This window comes from Mastigoproctus giganteus, chromosome 5, assembly GCF_048544385.1.
Source record: "Mastigoproctus giganteus isolate SK-2022 chromosome 5, ASM4854438v1, whole genome shotgun sequence".
Taxonomy (NCBI): Eukaryota; Metazoa; Arthropoda; class Arachnida; order Uropygi; family Thelyphonidae; genus Mastigoproctus; species Mastigoproctus giganteus.
Genome location: NC_143579.1, coordinates 151,161,753 through 151,182,089, shown reverse-complemented (window position 1 = coordinate 151,182,089; position 20,337 = coordinate 151,161,753). Strand labels below are relative to the sequence as shown.

The window sequence follows — 20,337 nt, the reverse complement described above, 5'->3', positions numbered from 1 at the left end:
CTGTACTCATTCTTCCTAAAATGAGGCCTCCATACCAGTATGCAGTACCCAAGGTGTGGCCTGACCATTGCCTTTACAAGGGGACAATCACTCCCTTAACCCTCCTAGCAAATTCCTGTATATCATTGACAAGACACCATGAGCTACTCTTTCAGCCTGTCTGCACTGCTCAGAGAACTTCATATTTGCCTGCACAATTACCCCCAGGTCCTTTTCATTCTCTGCCACTGTCAGTGCAGTACCACAGAGTTGGTACATATCTCTGGGGTTACTGCTACCCATATGCAGTACTTTACAATTGTCAATATTAAACTTCAGCTGCCACTTCTCAGCACATTTGCCTAACTTTTCTAGATTCTGTTGCAGTAATATATACTGCCTTTACTGTCATTAACAACCCTGCCAACCTTCATATCATCTGAAAACTTAGACATTAACCCTGATATACCTTCATCAGTATCATTGATGAATACAGAAAACAACGAGCCGAACCCTGGGAGATTCCACTAATAACATTAGTCCACAAAGAGCAGTCCATTGCTTACCACTTTGTCTTCTCCCACTCAGCCATCCTTTTATCCATTGTAGCAACTTGCCATTAATGCCATATTGCTCCAATTTGTACAGTAGTCTTCCATGGCAACAGTATCAAAAGCTTTCCTAAAATCCAAGTATATGATATCAAAATTATTTCTTGCATCCAGTTCCTTTGTGACTGGATGCAAGAAAGGGGAAGTTTTGTCTGACCAATAAAGGAAGTCTTGTTTTTTAAGGGGAAGTCTTGTCTGACCAATAAAATTTGTCAGACAAGACTTCCCCTTAACAAACCTATGCTGTGTCTGAACTAGAATTGTACAGATAAGAAAATTGCCCGATTAATCAGCCAATTAATGACTACAATGCTTTCCCACCTTAATAGTGAGCAGCCCACTGAAAATGCTGCGTATTGCTTAATTACAGTACAGTACATACAGTCAAATATCAACTAAATAATACTAATATAGAGGAATATTATAAATAATGATTTATGTCTAAGAGTGTTCAATTACACATTAGTTACATATCTGTAACTAGTTCTTTTAGACCATCACCTTCCAGTAGGCATTTTTTGCATCCTGAGACACCAATACCACATTTGCATCTCAGAAACACTTCCCTGATATGCATGGACAGTTAAATGCCAGTCACATGACTCCTACTTCAATAGGCTGTCCATCTCACTTGAACCTGTGAAGAAGAATTGCAAATCATGGATGAAAAAAAATTTTTTTTTTTTTTACCCTACTTAAGTCTTTCTACATTGCTACTGTTCTGGCAGTGTGGCAGACTTCGACATTCTTCTCGACACCAATGAGTTAAATGATTTTTAATGGTTTTATACGTAAATTGAAGTGATATTTTGTTATTTGCAGTATTAATAATGGTGTTAAAATATATATTGATGGTTATTTTTGTCAAACTTGAGATTTGAAAAAGTCATTTACAAGGGGGATGCTGGAAATTTGGAACGAAAGCTAACACGAGAATTACGGGAAACTCTCCTGACAAACTGCATTCTCAGTAATCAGACGATGCATGTTATCGGTTAGTTTCCCATGGTTCTCGTGTTTTCTCATGGCTTTCGTTACTTTCGCATCATGTTGTATTCAACTTGTTTATACATCTTATTAATCCATAATGTGTTTCTAATCCTCTTAATATTTTTTCAGATTAAATTTTATTAAGATTTAAGCAGTAATGTAGTCGCAAAATTAGCAGAAGTTATACTCTATGAATGTTATGAAAAGCAGAGAGTATACTGTGCATATCAGGCTTATTAATTGAATTCTCTTTGATTGCAAAGAAGTCGCATAAAACTATAAGTATTGCTTAAGAATCAACTTCTAATAAATTTATTTTTTAATTTTCAGTATATGTTTTAATGATATTTGTTTTTTTCAATTCTTTCACCAGAAGGTATATGCTATTCACCTAAAAAATTTCTGAGGGTATACGGCGTATACTCTCCGCTATAGCCCTAGATGAAAGTAATTGTTAAGGTGACCGTTATGGCACCAAGTATTGAATGGAAGTATTTTATGATAAATCCAAAGGATAAAACTGTTTTCCTATGTAATTTATGTGATATTACCATATCAAGGGGTGGTAAAACAGTCAAAAATGTTTACAACCACAAATAATCATCTCAAAAAGTTCCATCCAGAAGAAGTCAAAAGAAACAGAATCATCAGAAACAGAAGTTGAAAAGGACATATGCTGAATGTTCAGGAAGTAGCCGCACCAGTGAACCTCCTGCTAAAGTGCAAACTGCTATAGAAGCAGTATTAACAAAGGAGAATCTTTGGGATATTAATGACTACAAGGCCAAAGAGATCCATTATTTAATTGGAGAAATGATAGCTGGTGATCTTCAACCATATTCTGTAACACATGGCAGTGGATTCCAAAGGCTATTAAAAAAAAAAATTGCCGAAATTACAATATTCCAAGTAGAAAACATTTTCACTGATAAAATCCAGATATATTTCAGAAGGTGAAAACAAAACTTCAAGCATCCCTTGATAAAGCCACAAATATTTCTTTTAACCAGTGATATTTGGACAGCTACTACAAATAATTCTCCATTTCTGAGTATTTCAGGCCACTGGCTTTCAAATGAGTTTGAATAGCACAGGGCTGTCCTAAGAATTCTTCCTTTTTAAGGCTCTTATACAGGGATACGGATCAGGGAAGAGTTGAACAATGTGCTAGAAGAATATAACATCTCAAAAAGCAAAGTCTTTCTCATACTGCAAGATTCTGGAACAAATATGATAGCTGGTGTCACTGGTAGTGGTTTACAGCCACAATCATGTTTCATAACACACATTACAATTTTCAATAAATGACTCCATGTTTGCCCAGCAAGCTGTAAGGACTGTTGTTACTATTAATAGGAATATTATAAAATACTTCAGTCATTATGCTTCAGCAGTTAACAAATTAATGGAAATATAGGAGCAGCTAAATTTAAAGAAAAACTATTATACTAGGCCACCCAAATATTTAAATTCATGTGCCATGCTGTATGTCTTATATCTGTTAATTGCATATGTTCTATGGTCAGTTTGGCTGGATGGAATCTTCCCCCCCCCAAATTTCTGGGGGAAAAACCTTTTTGCTATCTGTGCCTGACTAACTCTGCCATGGAGGGAAAAAAGCCCATTAAAGTTACTTGCATCATCGGCGGGATTCAAACCCGGGCCTTTTCCACCCAGTGGGTGGAGGACGGTGACAATACCACTGTGCTACCCGCACAGACTTTAAATTTAAAGAAGCATAAATTAATTCAAAATGTATCCACTCTTAGGAATTCAACGTATTACATACTAGAAAGAACAAGAACAGTGAAAAGCTCTCGCAACATATGCTGTGCATAATAATATTCCAATATTAAGTTTATATCAGTGAGATCTTGTAGAAAAAATTGTCCAACTCCTAGATTCATTTGAAGAAATTATTAATGAAGCTAGTAAAAGAAAATCTACCACTTCAGTGATAATCCATACAATTTTGACTCTTAATTTATTTTTGTCCAAAGCTGTCCAAAATGATAATTTCAGTGGAATTCTTACCACATTTGAGGAACTTAAATCATTAATTGTCAAAAAATTTTCTGCTTACATGGAAAATAAATATTTGTGTTTATCTACTTTTATAGATCCTAAATTTAAGATAATTTCAAAGAAGTGATATGAAAAGCAAAATGAAGGAATGGGTTTTAGAAGCTCGGGAGCAAGATCAAATGGAGGTACGAGGGAATTCTCTTGATGATATTTCAACAGGTTATGCTTCCACCAGTTCTACTGAAGATCAAGGTACCCCAGGTGTTACTGTGACTTTTTCTAATTTGTTTGATGAATTAGCTTCTACTAAGACAGAGAATGTTCAAAACAAAGGAACAGAAGAAATGTTACCCAGAGTAAGTTCAAAAGAGAAGCAATCCTCAAAAAAAAAAAAACAAAAGCATTATTAAGTGTTGCACTCAAGAATTGAATCGGTATTTAAATTTGCCATTACTGCCTAGAAATAAAACCCCTGTGGTGGAAAAATGTTGCAAGACAAACTACCTCATCTGAGTAAACTGGCTTTGAAATATTTAAGTGCACAGCTTTCATCAGTTGAAAGTGAAAGAATATTTGGTACTGGTGGAAGTTTATATGAACCTGCAAGAAATATGCTGTCCTGAAAATGGAGAAACTGATGTTTTTGCATTAAAATTTAAAAGAATTCAATTTTAATTATTCTGTGCAAAACTACTTTTAATTTGTTTTTTTCCTTTATACTGTGTAAAAAAAAGGTGATAAATTCGATTAAAATACTAGTTAAGTTGCATTTTTTTTTATTGTATTCTCTGTATTAATAAAAATAAATTGACTATAACACCAGCCAAACTAAGAAAATGTTTATTTAATTCATTTCAGTTTATCAAAGCTATCAGATGAATCTCTTGATAGTGATTAACTGGCTTAAATTTAGCAGGAAATGGCCGATTAATAAAAGCGATTAACCAGCAAAGGAGCCAATTACCGATTAATCGGTGCAACCTTAATGTGAACTATAACTGCATTCTTGTCAGATCTTGCATGGTTTCTTTAACCAGTGACTCCATTATTTTCCGCAGGAACAGAAGTTAAACTAATGAGTCTGTAATTATTCCTGTCACCCTTTGATCCCCCCCCTTTGCAAATTGGGGACACATTTGCACATCTCCAGTCTGTGGGGACGTTGCCTGTGTCCAAGGTCGCTTTCATAATTTGACTGAGGGTTTGCTTACTTCCTTTGCTAACTCCTTTAATATAACTGGATAGATCCCATCAACCCCAGATGCCTTTCTTATTTTAAATTTCAACAATTTCTCCTCCACTTTGCTCTCAGTTATTACAAAATCATTTAGCTCTCTTCTAGAGTTTAAGCTTCCATCCTCCACTTCTATACAGACATTCCTCATGTGAATGTAGATGCAAAATACTCAGTTTGTCAGTGACCTCAGCACTCAGTTACATCAACAATTGAACCGTCTGTATCTAGTGAACCAATCTGATTCATCCCCTTTCTTCTAGAGTTTACATAAGTAAAAAAGTCTTTGCTTTTTTTCTTTGCATCTTTTGCTAAATATTTCACATAATCTGCCTTAGCTTGCCTAACCTCCTTTGAGACGTGATTACAGACTAGCTTATATCTACCATAGTCTTCTGTGTCACCTGATAATTTATATGCATTCCATGCATTTTTCTTCTCTGCCATGAGCCAAATTAATTCATCTGATATCCATTTAGGCCTAAACCTTGAACAGTATTTCTTAGCTGGGAGAAAAATCTTAGTATCTTCCAAGATTACTTCCTTGAATGCTTCCCATTTAGAATTTTCTGTTGGTAACATCATCAGTTGATCCCATTGTATAGAATTTAAAAACTGTCTGAGACAACTGTAGTCACCTTTATGAAAGCAAAAACCCTTTCCTTTACCCCTGATGGTAGTTACATCCTTAACTTTCTGATCGTTCCTAAGAAAAAAGTGATAGATTTTAGTGTGGTGTAGTGGTGATCATATATCTGAGCATTTAATTTATTAGCATTAGTAGAGCCATATGATGAAAGAAAGAAAGAAAGCTTATATACCATCAGCCAAAAAAAAAAAAAAAACCCCTTCCCATTTCGCCTTCATTCGCTTCAAATGCTTGTCTAGTTCTGTCTTGAACTTATTTAAGTTTTCGATCTCCACTATGACAGATAAATCCCATCTCAGCACACTGTGATCACTGCCACCTAGTGGTTTCTTTATATGCAGATTCTTAATGCATGAAGAATCACGCTGATAATCAGGTCAAGAGTATTACTCCCTCTAGTTGCCTCTCAGACATGCTGCTGTTAAACAATCATCCAATAAATCCACAAAAGCCTTGCTAGTGTGTGAGTGACCAATCCACAAGTTCCAGTCAATATCTGGGAAGTTAATCTCCCATTATAAGACAGTTTAATTAATGGCCCACTCTATTTCTCTGTACAGTTGTTCATTGTACTCATCAGAGTCATTAAGCCCATAACACATTCCTACTCTTAATTTTGCTTTCCCAGTGCTCATGTCATACCAAACTGACTCAACATTGCACTGTCCACCCTTGTCAGCTGGATGCACTTCCTTAGATTTTATGTGCTTCTTAACTAACAGCATAACCCCTCCTCCCTTCCTGTCCTGTCTATCCTTTCTGTGCACATTGTACTCCCCAAATTCCAATTCTACATTCCCTATATTTGTGTGACACCATGTCTCTGATATCCCATCAGTATCTTTGATGCCCTGACCAATTCCTCAAATTCATCAAATTTATTTACTAAACTCCTAGCATTGGTGTACATGCAAGTATATATGCACCTGTTCTTACTCTTAGTTATTCTAACACTGCCCATGTATTTACTTGTTCCATGATAACTCCCAGCAGTGCTGGAAATCCCCAACAACTTGCTTTCTAGGCTGCTGCTCATTCAAATAGAAGCAGTACAAGAATCACTTTCACCTCTGCCATGCATTATTAGTATTATATAAACTTTTTATAATCCAACCCTTAGAAATACTCTAACTTAATGACACTGATTTATTTATAGCATAAACAAGTGTACGACATTCCTTAAAATAACTGTGATTTTTCTTTGTTCGTAAGCTATTATAAAATGATTCCAAGATTAATTTTGTATACTTTTATGAGGCTGTTTGTGAAGCGCAAGGTTTCTCGTGTTGGAAGGTGGAATAGTTTGCTATTATCAATAGAACTCTGGTGAAGTTTTCCATTCAGTGGAAAAGAATTCATTAATATACGAGAGCAAAGGAGTGGGAGAAAGAACTGTAGCTTACAGTTTCTAGAAAATGTAATGAAATGTCTAGAAAAACTTTACCTTTATTTTTTTTTACTATCATTATTATCATTATTATTTTTTTGCAGTTTATTATTATTTTTTTACTATCATTATTATCATTAACAACTCTGCCAACTTTCATATTGTCTGAAAACTTGGACATTGACCTGATATGCCTTCATTAATATCATTGATAAATATAGAAAACAATATGCCCAACACAAAGCCCTATGGGACTACCACTAATAATATTAGTCCACGAAGAGCAGTGTCTATTTATTACCACTCTGTCTTCTCCCATCCAGCTATCTCATACAGCTATCCCAGTATGGCTTTATATAAAGCCATACTGCTGATATTTGTACAATAGTTTTCCTTGTGCAATACTATCAGAAGCTTTCCTGAAATCCAAGTATATCAAAATTATTTTTTTGCATCCAGTTCCTTGTGACCACATCGTAGTAACCAATCAGATTGGTCAGACAAGACATCCCCCATGTTGTGTCATGGGAATGTCTTGGACATTAACCTGATATGCCTTCATCAATATCATTGATAAATACAGAAAACAATAGGCTCAACACAAAGTCCCTAGGGCTTTGTGTTAGGCCTATTGTTTTCTATATTGACAAACCCGTGCTGTGTCAGAACTATATCTGCATTCTTGTCTAGATGATTCTGCAATGCTTCTTTACCCAGTGACTCCATTATGTTCCCTGAAACAGAACTTAAACTAACAGGCCTGTAATTGTGAATTGAGGATGCATTCACACATCTTCAGTCCATGGGGAACCTCCCCAAATCCAGAGATGCTCTCATAATAATGGCCAAGGGTTTTCTTACTTACTTTGCTGCCTCCTTTAATATAACTGGATAGATCCCATCCATCCCCAGGTGCCTTTCTCATGTTTAACTTCAACAATTTCTTCTCTGCTTTGCTCTCAGTTATTACAAAATCCGTTATCTACCTGTTAGGTTTGATAAACATCTGGCATTGCACTCTCTAAATAACTCCTCAGATGTGAATGTAGATGCAAAATACTCATTCAGATTGTCAACGACTTGAGCAGGATCGTGTGAATGCAACAACAGTGTGTCCTGAACCCAAAATTTTTAAACAACACTTTGTCCACTGACGAATCTGGGTTTACTAGTGATGGTATTTTTAATTTTCATAACTGTCACGTTTGGTCCAATGAAAATCCTAATGCAATTCACGAGTCATGACATCAGTAATGTTTCTCGTTGAATGTCTATGCTGGACTATTAGGAGACTGTCTAATTGGACCACACTTTCTGCCAAGCAGGCTAACAGGAGAACTGTACCTTCAGTTCTTGCAGTATGTTCTTCCAGATGATGATAATGTTCCACTTCAGCAATGCCAGAACATGTGGTTTATGCATGATGGTGCACTGGAACATTTTGCTCTAGTTATAACTCGGTTTCTAAGTAGAAGGTACAGTCAGCGGTAGATAGGTATAGGTGGGCCTGTAATGAGGCTTCCTAGATCACCAGACTTAAATTCTATGGATTTTTGTATCTGTATCATGTAAAAAGCTTGGTGTACACTTCTGACATTAACACAGTTGAGGAATTGCAGCGTCTGGTTGAAGGAGCCTTTCAGCAAATCAGAAATGACCCAGGAATGCCTGAGAGGATTCACAACTCAATGCAGAGAAGGCTACAAAGCTGCATACAGATGTAAGGACAGCATTTTGAACACCTTTTGTAACATCCTGCAACATGTAACAGCTGTAAAATCCTGTGGTGTTGAAACCAAAAATTAAAAATGTATTATCTTATGTTTAGTAATACCACCCTTAGCAAAAGATACACAGCTTTTTGCTAAACTAGTGCTCCCATAGTCAGTGGCGAATCTTAATAGAAAATGTGCATTACCTCTAAAATGGTTCATTTGCAGCCCGATGTTCACTGGAACTTTTTTGCTTATTTTAATTTGTACTTTTCATCAAGTGGACCAATCTGGTTCATTCCCTTCCTTCTAGACTTTACATAAGTAAGGAAGTTTTTGCTGTTTTTAGAAAAGAGTAGATATAAACCAGGGTTTCCTAAAGTGTGGTCTGCGGACCGGTACCTGAAAAGAAAATATCGGTCCGTGAACAACTTATTTGAAATATACCAATATAAAACTATAAGAAAATTTCCTTAAGAAATGAAAATGTAAATAAAATACCAAATACGCAGTTATACTAAAAATACTCATTAAATAAATATTTATTTGCCCAAAAACAGACTCAAAAATATGTCAATTTTATGCAAACGTTTGATATTAAACAAAGAAATGTAAATCTTTTATTTATATTCACTGATGTTAATGAATACCTAATTGCATTATTACTGGTATATTAAATGTCCTAATGGTAGTGTCATTATTTCCTGAACCTACGAGTATAATTATTGAAAATGCATTAATTTATGGCTATAGGTGGGTTGCGAAAAAATAAATCTGCAAACACTGGTCCATGCTTGAAAAAGTTCGGGAAACCCTGATATAAACTAGTCTACCATAGGTTTCTCTGTTGCCTGATAATTTATGCATCCCGTGCATTTTTCTTCTATACCATGAGTCTCATTAGTTCATCTGACATCCATTTTTGCCTAAACCTTGAACAATATTTCTAAGTTGGTATGAAAAACCTTCCAAGATTACTTCCTATTTAGAAATTGCTGTTCGTAATATTATCAGTTGATCCCACTGTACAGAATTTAAAAACAGTCTGAGACCACCATAGTCACCTTTACGAAAGCAAAAACCCTTCTCTTTACCTCTGATTATAGTTACTTCTTTAAGTAAATACCAAATACGCAGACATTGCTCCTTAAAGCTCTTCAAACAGAGAAGGTTTTCCTGATTTATTTTCTGCTTTATTAGTTTAAATTGTCATATTAACTTATTTTCTAGAGTAGCTTTATATTCCTAGTTACGATACTTAGTTTAAAGTTTAACTTAGACAGAGATTTCGTAGATATTACTTAGTATCGGTAACGGTATCAAATCCACGTGTCACAAATTGAACGAGAGGTCTTTTAACCAAATGTAGTCGATTTATTAACCAATTGTTATATCAAATTATCTTCTATAAGTAGATTATAGACCTAGTCAGGATCCTTAGTTTATTCTAAATTGAGATAGCGAGATTTCGAAGCTAATCAATACTTACGAGTCCGTAGAAATACCGTTCGTGAATTCCCGCCATTTTTACACGATAGCATAAGCTTAGTGTAGTATACTGCATAATATAATATTGTCAATTAATCAGTAAATCTATTAATCTTGATAAACTTTATTGTCAATTAAATTGTATTTTTAACTCTATAAATATATATAACGACTTAATCGTAACAAATAATTAATACATAACTATAGTGGTACACGTGATATGGAAGTTGTATAAAGGGAACACTAGATACCGAAAAAAAAAAAAAAAAAAAAAAAAAATTATATATATATATATATATAACATAACTGTTTTGGGATATAACTTAAGGATTTAATTTTTGTTTTAAATTTTATTGAATTAAATTGGAATCATGACTCTGACCAGAGCAGCAAAGCAAAAGGCTCAAGCTAATGGGAGTGCTGTGGTTCAGGGGAGAACTGAGGGGGGCAGCTGCCCTCTGAATCACAGTCTATTAAAATGCACTGTTTGCTTGATGTTTGCGGAGCAGTCGGGTACGGGACATGATACTGCCAAGGGGGATGTCTTTGTGTGTGCACGATGTAAGGAGTGCAAGGAAATCAGGCGACAACTCAGCATTGTTATGGGCCTTTATGAGACCTTGAAGGACAGGGTGGATGCCCTCGAAGGAAATAAATTGAGGGGCCCATCAAGCTCTCAGCTGCCCACATCAATGCCAGAGCTTGCACTTGGTCATCAGGCAACACAGGGGCAGCCCCCTAGGCAGAATGCGCTGGTCCCACAGGAACTAGTAGTTGTTGGTGACTCTATTGTCAGGGAAACGGGGAACATGCTTTGTAAAAAGGATAGGTGGAATAGGACCAGGGTATGTCTGCCAGGGGCAAAAATTGATGACGTTGTAGAGCGGATATCATCTTTTAAGGGCACAAAAGGTGATATAGTTGTACACGTTGGCACTAATGATATTAAGAGTAGGAGACAAGCGGAATTACTTAACAAGTACAGGTCACTGATGAAAAAAAGCCGTGAATTAGGGTTGAACTTGAAAGTGTCTGCAATTCTGCCCAGACACGATAGGAGGGAGTATATGATGAGAGCCTTGTAGATCAATTCGGCCCTGGAGGGATTGTGCAAGGCTCAAGGGGTAGAATTTTTTTCAGCCTGGACTGTACTTGTTAACAGGAGAGATTGCTTCTACAGGGATGGGATACACTTAAATAGAAAGGGTGCAAGAATTTTTGCTGATGCTGTCGAGGCAGTGTTAGGTGGGTCGGAAAACTGCTAGTTGGGGGGGATACAAGGACTAATAGATTAACAGTAGCCACTGGCAGAGGTGGAAGTGAGTCTTGCACTGCTTCTATTCAAATGAGCAGAAGTCTGAAAAACAAGATGCAGGATATTTCAGAGACTGCTGGTAGTCATTGCGTTACAAGTAAACACATGGGTTGTGTTAGGGTAGCTAAGAATAGAAACAGGTGCATGTATACCTGCGTGTACACCAATGCTAGGAGTTTGGTAAATAAATTTGATGAATTTGAGGTATTGCTCAAAACATCAAAGGCAGATATTGTTGGGATATCAGAGACGTGGTGTCACACAGATATAAGTAATGCGGAACTGGAATTTGGGGAATACAATGTATATAGAAAGGATAGACAGGACAGGAGGGGAGGAGGGGTTATGCTATTAATTAAGAAACACATAAAGTCAAAGGAAGTGAAGCCAGTTGACATCGATGGACAGGGCAGTGTCGAGTCAGTTTGGTGTGACATAAGCATAGGGAAATCAAAATTGAGAGTAGGAGTGTGCTATAGGCCTAATGACTCTGATGAGTATAATAATATATTGTACAGGGAAATAGTGGGCCAGTAAATCAGAGAGTCTTATAATGGGGGATTTTAATTTCCCAGATATTGACTGGAATTTATGGGTTGGTCACTCGCACACTAGCAAGGCTTTTGTGGATTTATTGGATGATTGTTTTCTACATCAGCATGTTCATGAGGCAACAAGAGGGAGCAATACTCTTGATCTGATTATCAGTAGTGATTCTTCATGCATTAAGAACCTGCAGATAAATGAACCACTAGGTGGCAGTGATCACAGTGTGTTGAAGTGGGATTTACTCAAGGAGGTAACTACCATCAGAGGTAAAGGGAAGGGTTTTTGTTTTCGTAAAGGCGACTATGATGGTCTGAGACAGTATTTAAATTCTATACAGTGGGACCAACTGATGATGTTACCAACAGCAAACTCAAAATGGGAAGCATTCAAGGAACTAATCTTGGTGGCTACCAGGCTTTACATACCAACTAAGAAATATTGTTCAAGGTTTAGGCCTAAATGGTTGTCAGATGGACTAATGAGACATGTGGCAGAGAAGAAAAATGCATGGGATACATACAAATTAATGGGTGACATGGAAGCCTATGATAGATATAAGTTGGTCTGTAACCAAGTCACAAAGGAGATTAGGCAGGCAAAGGCAGACTACGAAAAATCCTTGGCAAAGGATGCAAAGAAAAACAGAAAGGAGTTCTTTACATACTTGAACTCGAGAAGGAAAGGGATGAATCAGATTGGTCCACAGGATATTGATGGTTCAACAGTTGAGGATCCTGCTCAGGTGGCTAACAATCTAAACGAGTATTTTGCATCTACATTCACGCATGAGGAGTTATTCAGGAAGGAGAATGATGTAGGTAAAGTAAACATTGGCAGTGAGCTGGATGATTTTGTAATAACTGAGAGGAAAGTGGAGGAGAGATTGTTGAGGATAAACATAAAAAAGGCACCTGGGGTGGATGGGATCTATCCAGTTATATTAAAGGAGGCAGCAAAGGAAGTATGCAAACCCCTAGCCATAATTATGAGAGCTTCTTTGGACTCAGGGGAGGTACCCATAGACTGGAGATGTGCAAATGTAACCCCAATTCACAAAGGAGGATCAAAGGCTGACACAAGTAATTATAGACCTGTTAGTTTAACTTCTGTTCCAGGTAAATTAATGGAGGCACTGGTTAAAGAAGCACTGCAGGATCATCTAGACAAGAATTCAGTTATAGCTCAGACGCAGCATGGTTTTGTTAAGGGCAGGTCTTGCCTGACCAATTTGATTGGATACTATGATGTAGTCACAAAAGAACTGGATGCAGGGAATAACTTTGATATTATATATTTGGATCTTAGAAAGGCTTTTGATACTGTTGCACATGGAAGACTGCTGCACAAATTGGAGCAGTGTGGCATTGGAGGCAAATTGCTGCTATGGATAAGGGGATGGTTGAGTGGCAGAAGACAGAGAGTGGTAATCAATGGACACTGCTCAACGTGGACTAATGCTATTAGTGGAGTTCCTCAAGGTTCAGTGTTGGGTCCATTGTTGTTTTCGGTGTTTATGAATGATATTGATGATGGGATATCAAGTTTAATGTCTAAGTTTGCAGATGATACAAAGGTTGGCAGGGTCGTTAAGGACACTACTGACGCTATGCTGCTGCAACAGGATCTGGAAAGGTTGAACAGATGGGCTGAGAGGTGGCAAATGAAGTTTAACATTGACAAATGTAAAGTACTACATATGGGTAACAGTAACCCCAGAGCAATGTATCAACTCTGCGGTACTACACTGGCAGTGGTGGAGAATGAAAAGGACCTGGGGGTAATTGTGCAGGCAGATATGAAGTTCTCTGAGCAGTGCAGACGAGCTGCAAGAGTAGCTCATGGTGTCTTGTCAATGATATACAGGAATTTTTCTAGCAGGGATAAGGAGGTGATTATTCCCTTGTATAAGGCAATGGTTAGGCCACATCTTGAGTACTGTATACAGGTCTGGAGGCCTTATTTCAAGAAGGATGTAGAGCTGCTGGAACGGGTACAGAGAAGGGCAACAAGATTAGTAAATGGAACAAAGGGTTGCTCTTACGAAGAAAGGCTTAAGTTTTGCAAATTACAGAGTCTGGAGACTTGGCACCGGCGAGGTGATCTGATAGAGGTGTATAAGGCTTTGAATGGTTTGAGCATGCTCAATGCCAATGGGATTCTTCATCTTTCTCAGAATAATCACCTCAGAGGGCATAAATTCAAATTGAGGAAGGACGGATGTCGGATAGATGTGCGGAAATTTGCCTTTGGCCAGCGGGTGGTTGGTTGGTGGAACCGACTTCCATCACTTGTTGTTGAAGTTGATAGCCTAAACAAATTTAAAGCTCAACTGGACAGGTATTTCGAACGAACGGAGGGGTGAAATGGGAGAGGGTTTTTTTTTTTTTTTTTTTGGCTGATGCTGAATAAACTTGCTTTCTTGCATCATATGCCTCTGCTAATGCTAATGCTAAATCCCACATTAGTACACTCTGATCACTATCACCTAGTGGTTCTTTTATCTTCAGATTCTTAATGAATAAATAATCACTGTTGATAATCAGATCAAGGGTATTACTTCCTCTTGGTGCCTCTTGAACGTGCTGCTGTTGAAAACAGTCATCCAATAAATCAACAAAAGTCTTTCTATATTGCGAGTGACCAACCCACAACTTCCAGTCAATATCTGGGAAGTTAAAATCCCCCATTATAAGACATTCTGATTTACTGGCCCACTATATTCCTCTGTACAGTTCATTGTACTCATCAGAGTCATTCAGTCTATAACACATTTCTACTCTCCTTTTTGCTTTCCCAGTGCTTATTGCACCCCAAACTGACTCAGTATTGCACTGGTCACCCATGTCAACTAGGTGCACTGCCTTTTGTTTCCTAACTAACAGCATAACCCTTCCTCCCTTCCTATCCTGTTTGTTTTTTCTGTACACATTGTACTCCCCAAATTCCAATTCTGCATTCCTTATATCTGTATAACACCATGTCTTTGATATCCGAACGATATCTGCCTTTGATGTCTTGACCAGCACTTCAAGTTCATCAAATTTATTTACTATACTTCTAGCATCGGTGTGCATGCAAGTAGACATGCACCCGTTCTTACTCTTTGTTACCCTAACACTGAATTTGCTTCTTCCAGATGACATGGAGCAACATGGTATTAGTTGCTAATGGTCCTAAAAACCAAATAACAACAACTTCCAGATGACTCCAAGCAGTCCCTGAAATCCCCAGCACACCTTGCTTTCCAGGCTGTTGCTCATTCAAATAGAAGCAATGCAAGAATGATTTTTACCTCTGACTCCTGATCTATTAGTCTGTGAATCCCCCAAGCTGGCAGTTTTCCAGTGCACCTAACACTGCCTTGATAGCATCAGCAAATATTCTTGCGCCCTTTCTATTTAAATGTATTCCATTCCTGTAGAAGCAGAATTTCCTGTTAACAAGCAAAGACCTACTCTGAGAATAATTCTACGCCTATAAGCTTTGCACAATCTCTCCAGGGCTGAATTGATTGACAAAGCTTTAATCATATACTTCCTCCTATCGTGTCAGGGCAGAATTGCAGACACTTTCAAATTTAACCCTAATTGATTACTTTTTGTTTCAACATTGATATGTACTTGTCAATTAAGTCTGCAGATCTACTCTTAATGTCGTTGGTGCCAATATGTACAACAATATCAACTTTTGTGCCTTTAGTCTGCTGCATAGGGTTATGACCGGAAAAAAATAACCCCATTTGTAGTATTATTTGAATACCATATTACACACTTTTCTTTTTTTTTTTTTTTTTTTTTTTTTTGTTTTTTATTTTTGTTAAGAATTTTGACAGTTCACTAATATTCAATTTTAAATTTCCCTTTATCCTCGATGGTAAGGAAATAAATTTGTATAACGAAAGAATTTCAAATGTCACTAATGAAAGATTTTCTGTACATAGTTACCCGAAACTTCGACCTAAAATTTTATTTAATTATTTATGTTGTTTGTGCATTCATTCATTAATATTATTTAATTTAACCATATAAAATCTCAGGGAAGTCATGTATAGACAAAAGGGAAATGAAAAGAAGGAAAATGAAAGGAAAATTAAAATAATTTGTATCTCACTTGTTTAATTTGTGAATGGAAGTGAAAAAATTGAGTCATAAGTTAGTGCTGTCATGATTTGTAGTAGTTGATATTACTTAACATAGGTAATAGTGGTTCTGAATAAAGGCTATACATATAATTTCAGGTTGTATCAGGAAAAATTGAAATGTCGAAAACTTGTAAATATATTTAACATGTTCGTTGCCGGTCATGAGTCAGCATGCTATCGTCAATAGCACGGCATAGAAGGAGGAGACTGTTGCCAGAAGTCGACTGTGTTTCCATAATGAAAAAGCTTTAAAATTGGTAATAAGGGATTGTTAGGTGTACCATATCAATATTCAAGTGTCGTATAAGCAGTTTCCAAAAGATTTTGAGATTCACGTCAGCACGTGATGGGAACTGGACGTCAAATTTGGCTGTAAATGCCGCATCATGCGCTGGCGCATGACACAAAAACATAATAATATAGTATGTAAATAATAAAACAAAAAACATGGTAACATTAAGAAATACGTATTATTTCATACCAAACCAATACAGATTACAAATACTATGTGTAAGAATGTTACTTATGTACAATGTTCGCACAATCTAAGCAATAGCCGGGTGATCCTTCACAAACACTGCAGATATAGATTGTATCCTTACGTTTCTCTTCGGAATAGTAACATTTCCATTGCTTCCTCAATATCTTTCCACCTTTTCTTTCTTCTCGCGATTTGAGCACATATTCCAGTGCAGGTACATCATGTACAGTATGAGGGAGATCAGATGGCTGTTTCAATAAAGATCTGATCACTGATAAACAGAAGTCATAAAGTTACATCTTATTATGTGAATATTTATATAGATATGGTGTGCATTCATCATTATTAGTTGCAAAATATGCATAAATATTTTTGTAGGCCACCTAATGGTTTTCCTTTTGCAAGGATAATAGGCAAGCATTTGATCTTGCTTGTCAATGCCTGACATAAACCTATTATATTCAATTATAGGCAGTGGTTTTGATTTCAGTCTGCCTCGTTTGTTCTGCCTTTCCACCATATCATTTTGGTATTCTGTAGATATGTAACTGACATCTCTTCTGTCCTTCCACTTAGCAATCATTACACCTTGGGCACACCTTGATAAAGTTTCCCCCTTCTTCAGCTTTTTTCTTGAACCTCTTTCAGAAATGTTTTCCTATTACTTCTGATTGTCCCAGTACAATGGGTTTGTCTGTCAGCGAGACACTTAGCGAGTTCATAGCTATTGTAATAATTGTCCATAAATATGCTATGCCTGACATCTAACATCCCATCAAGTAAGTTCATGACGACGTTTTGTGCATGTCCTTTTCCACCAGAATCATCCAACATACCGGTATATACTTGAAATTTGATAACCATGCCAGTAGGCGTTGTGATCATATATAACTTGATGCCGTACTTATGGCATTTGTTTTGAATGTACTGTTGAAAAACAAGCCTTCCACGCCACAATATCATAGACTCATCTAAGCTAATCTCACATCCTGGATAATATATTTCCAACATTCGTGCATTGAACAGATTCACCATTTTTCGAATTTTATATAGGCAATCCCGTGGCCATACCCCTTTCTTTTCTGGATTTTTTGCAAAATGCAAGGCCTGCAGTAATGATAAGAAAAGATTCCTGCTCATGTTATCTGCGAACACATGTAATCTGAACAGTTTATCTATTTTCCAATAATCTTTATGCGGTTCAGTCAAATGGTTCCCATATGTAAAATCAATCCAAAAAATACCAGCATTTCATCTCAAGTGGTGTCCTTCCATGCATTTATTCGAGAATGTTCTTTATTTTCTTGGGGAAGAAGTATTTCACGAGCATAAACATTTGTTTGTGTAATTATTTCATCCAAGATATTGTCGGTCAATAAATGACGAAAGTAATCTATAGGATTATCACCTGACACGGGTTGCAGCAAAGACTTGGATTTTGTAAAACGAAACTGTTTCATCGATGTTATGTCATTTTCCCACATGACGTTTTCCAACTCACTGGAATCCTGCTGTGGAAGTTTAGCCTCTTCCACAATATCTTCATCTACACTTTCCGAATCCGAAGCGTCCTTTGGAGGGATAAAATCGTCGTAACTGACGTCACTGGGATATACGTCATATAACTCTTCCAACATTTTTGCAATTTCTTCATCTGTAAGGGATTTTTTTATATTGCACTTTTCTTCTTTTTGGGTGCGACGGACCTGCTAAACTATCATCTGCACAACTCATATTACAAGGCTTTTCCGCATGTCACGTAACAAAATGTTCAACACCACATACAACTACATATAGTTTACACCCTTTACTTGATGCCGAAACAACTATACACAGCAGAAACACAATGCCAACTGAAGTTGAGAACTTCATACTAACATCTAATGAATCCCGCGCATGATTGGCTACTGGGTAATGATGCCACATCCTGCACTTGTGCGTGATCGGCTCTTCAATACTGCTGCGACATCACGCGCTGGCGCGTGATAGGCAGCGAATGTGTTAAAAAAATTTCATTTATAGATTATAGGTAACCCTGTAGTGGTGATTTTTTTCTACTTGGCATCTTATTGGTTGGGTGTTTTTTTTTTTTTTTTTTTTTTTGTTTATGGATAATACAAACAAAAGATGTTTGAGACCTATAGCAGTAGATTACCATGTATGGGTTGAGGGTTAAGACAAAAGAACACATTTGTTGACATTGGATGCGAATTTCTTTAGATCATAATTTTCAGGAACTACATAAGGCGGGTTGTTCCAAAGAACATAAGTAGAATTGATAAAAATAGAAGAAAGCCTTAGTTTGAGTTTATAAGTCAAATCATAATTGGATTTTGACTAACAGATGTGTATGTATGTGCTCAGACAGGTTCTATTCGAGAAAGGGGTCATATTGGTATTGAGGGGAATGTGTACATATAGGTATAAATTATTAGATAGACATTTACTTAATAAAGCCATATAATAAATTTCCTGTGAATAATTGTAAGCTCAACCACTTGAGCTTACGATTACTACAATACTCCTCAGCCAGTTGAGGAGTATTATTATTCTTAATAATAATAATAATCAAAAAAAAAAAAAATTCTTCTTTATACTCCGGCACGACCACCAGGTCAGTGGAGTCTACAATAAATCAATCAATACAAATGTTAATCGTATTTAGCAGTCATGGGCTTGAACCCTGGTCCACTCAAAGAGAGTGTGCTACTGCAATAGCCGGGTGAGAAGCCAATTCAGCTGACTGCTGCTTATGGAAATATCTATAGAAAAGGCATGCAGCAAAAACTGAATGTCTATGTGAAGAGCAGAGTGAGTTTGTAAGTGAAGGTTAACATTTCCGTTCAGGCAACTTGTCTGGAAATGAGCTCAGGTTTTTTTTATACTCTCTCTAGTTTTGACTAGTTTTTGAGTTAAATCCCATTTAGCTTTCAAATGACATTAGGCTGTATTGTTTCCAGTCGGTGCCTCCGTATCCAGGTGGGAAGGAGCAGCAGTGCGTAGCAGTTGTTGATTAGACCAGGGTTCGCGCCCGTCACCATCAAACACGGAGGATGCAGAAAGGTCAGGAAATGACCACCGCATATCCCAGAGCAATATGGCCTTAGTTGCTAATGCTCCAAATAACTAACTGACTAACAACCATTTTTTCCAGTTGTTTGATGTGACTTAATGGAGGTTATCAGACTGTCAGCCATAAAACAGTTTTCTTAATTATCTCTAAGATAAAAGGTCCAATTTATGCAAGCCTTGTGCATTTTTTAAATCTGTTTTTGTGATCCTTTCCCACTTTTATCAACAGAGAAATGGATACTTGGTTGAGAATCATCAAAAATCAGAATAAAATGTACCAAGAAAACCCCAACTGCAACCAAAAGGTTTGCAGGAGCTATGCACTAGTGCCATAAATTCACTTTTATCCATTTCATTTTACTAAAAAAATGTAATTTTTAAAAAGTATCAGAATCGATTGCTTCATTACTCCCAGCACTTAACATAATATGCAGTTCATATTTTGATTTTACACTAAATAAAATTGCATTAAAAGCGATTACCTAATTTTGCTTTGAATTCAGTCAAATTCTCTTCTCAACCACTTTGGCAGATCACTTATTCCAATAATCAATAACACAGTATCCAAAGATATACTTCCTGAGATCTTGCCCTCTGTTAGTCCCTAATCATGGTTGTTGTCTCACCTAACAATAGAAATATATCTCCCTCATTCATTTTACTGATCCCCTTAAAGCTATATATACTTCAGTGACAAAATTTAC

The 20,337-nt window shown here is 36.8% G+C and overlaps 1 protein-coding gene across 1 annotated transcript in view; it reads left to right on the top strand.

The window, feature by feature from the left end:
- The window catches only part of LOC150085767 (PHD finger protein 12), a 529,395-nt gene that overhangs the window by 29,429 nt on the left and 479,629 nt on the right, over nt 1-20,337 (top strand). The gene's annotated exons all lie outside the window — the stretch shown is intronic.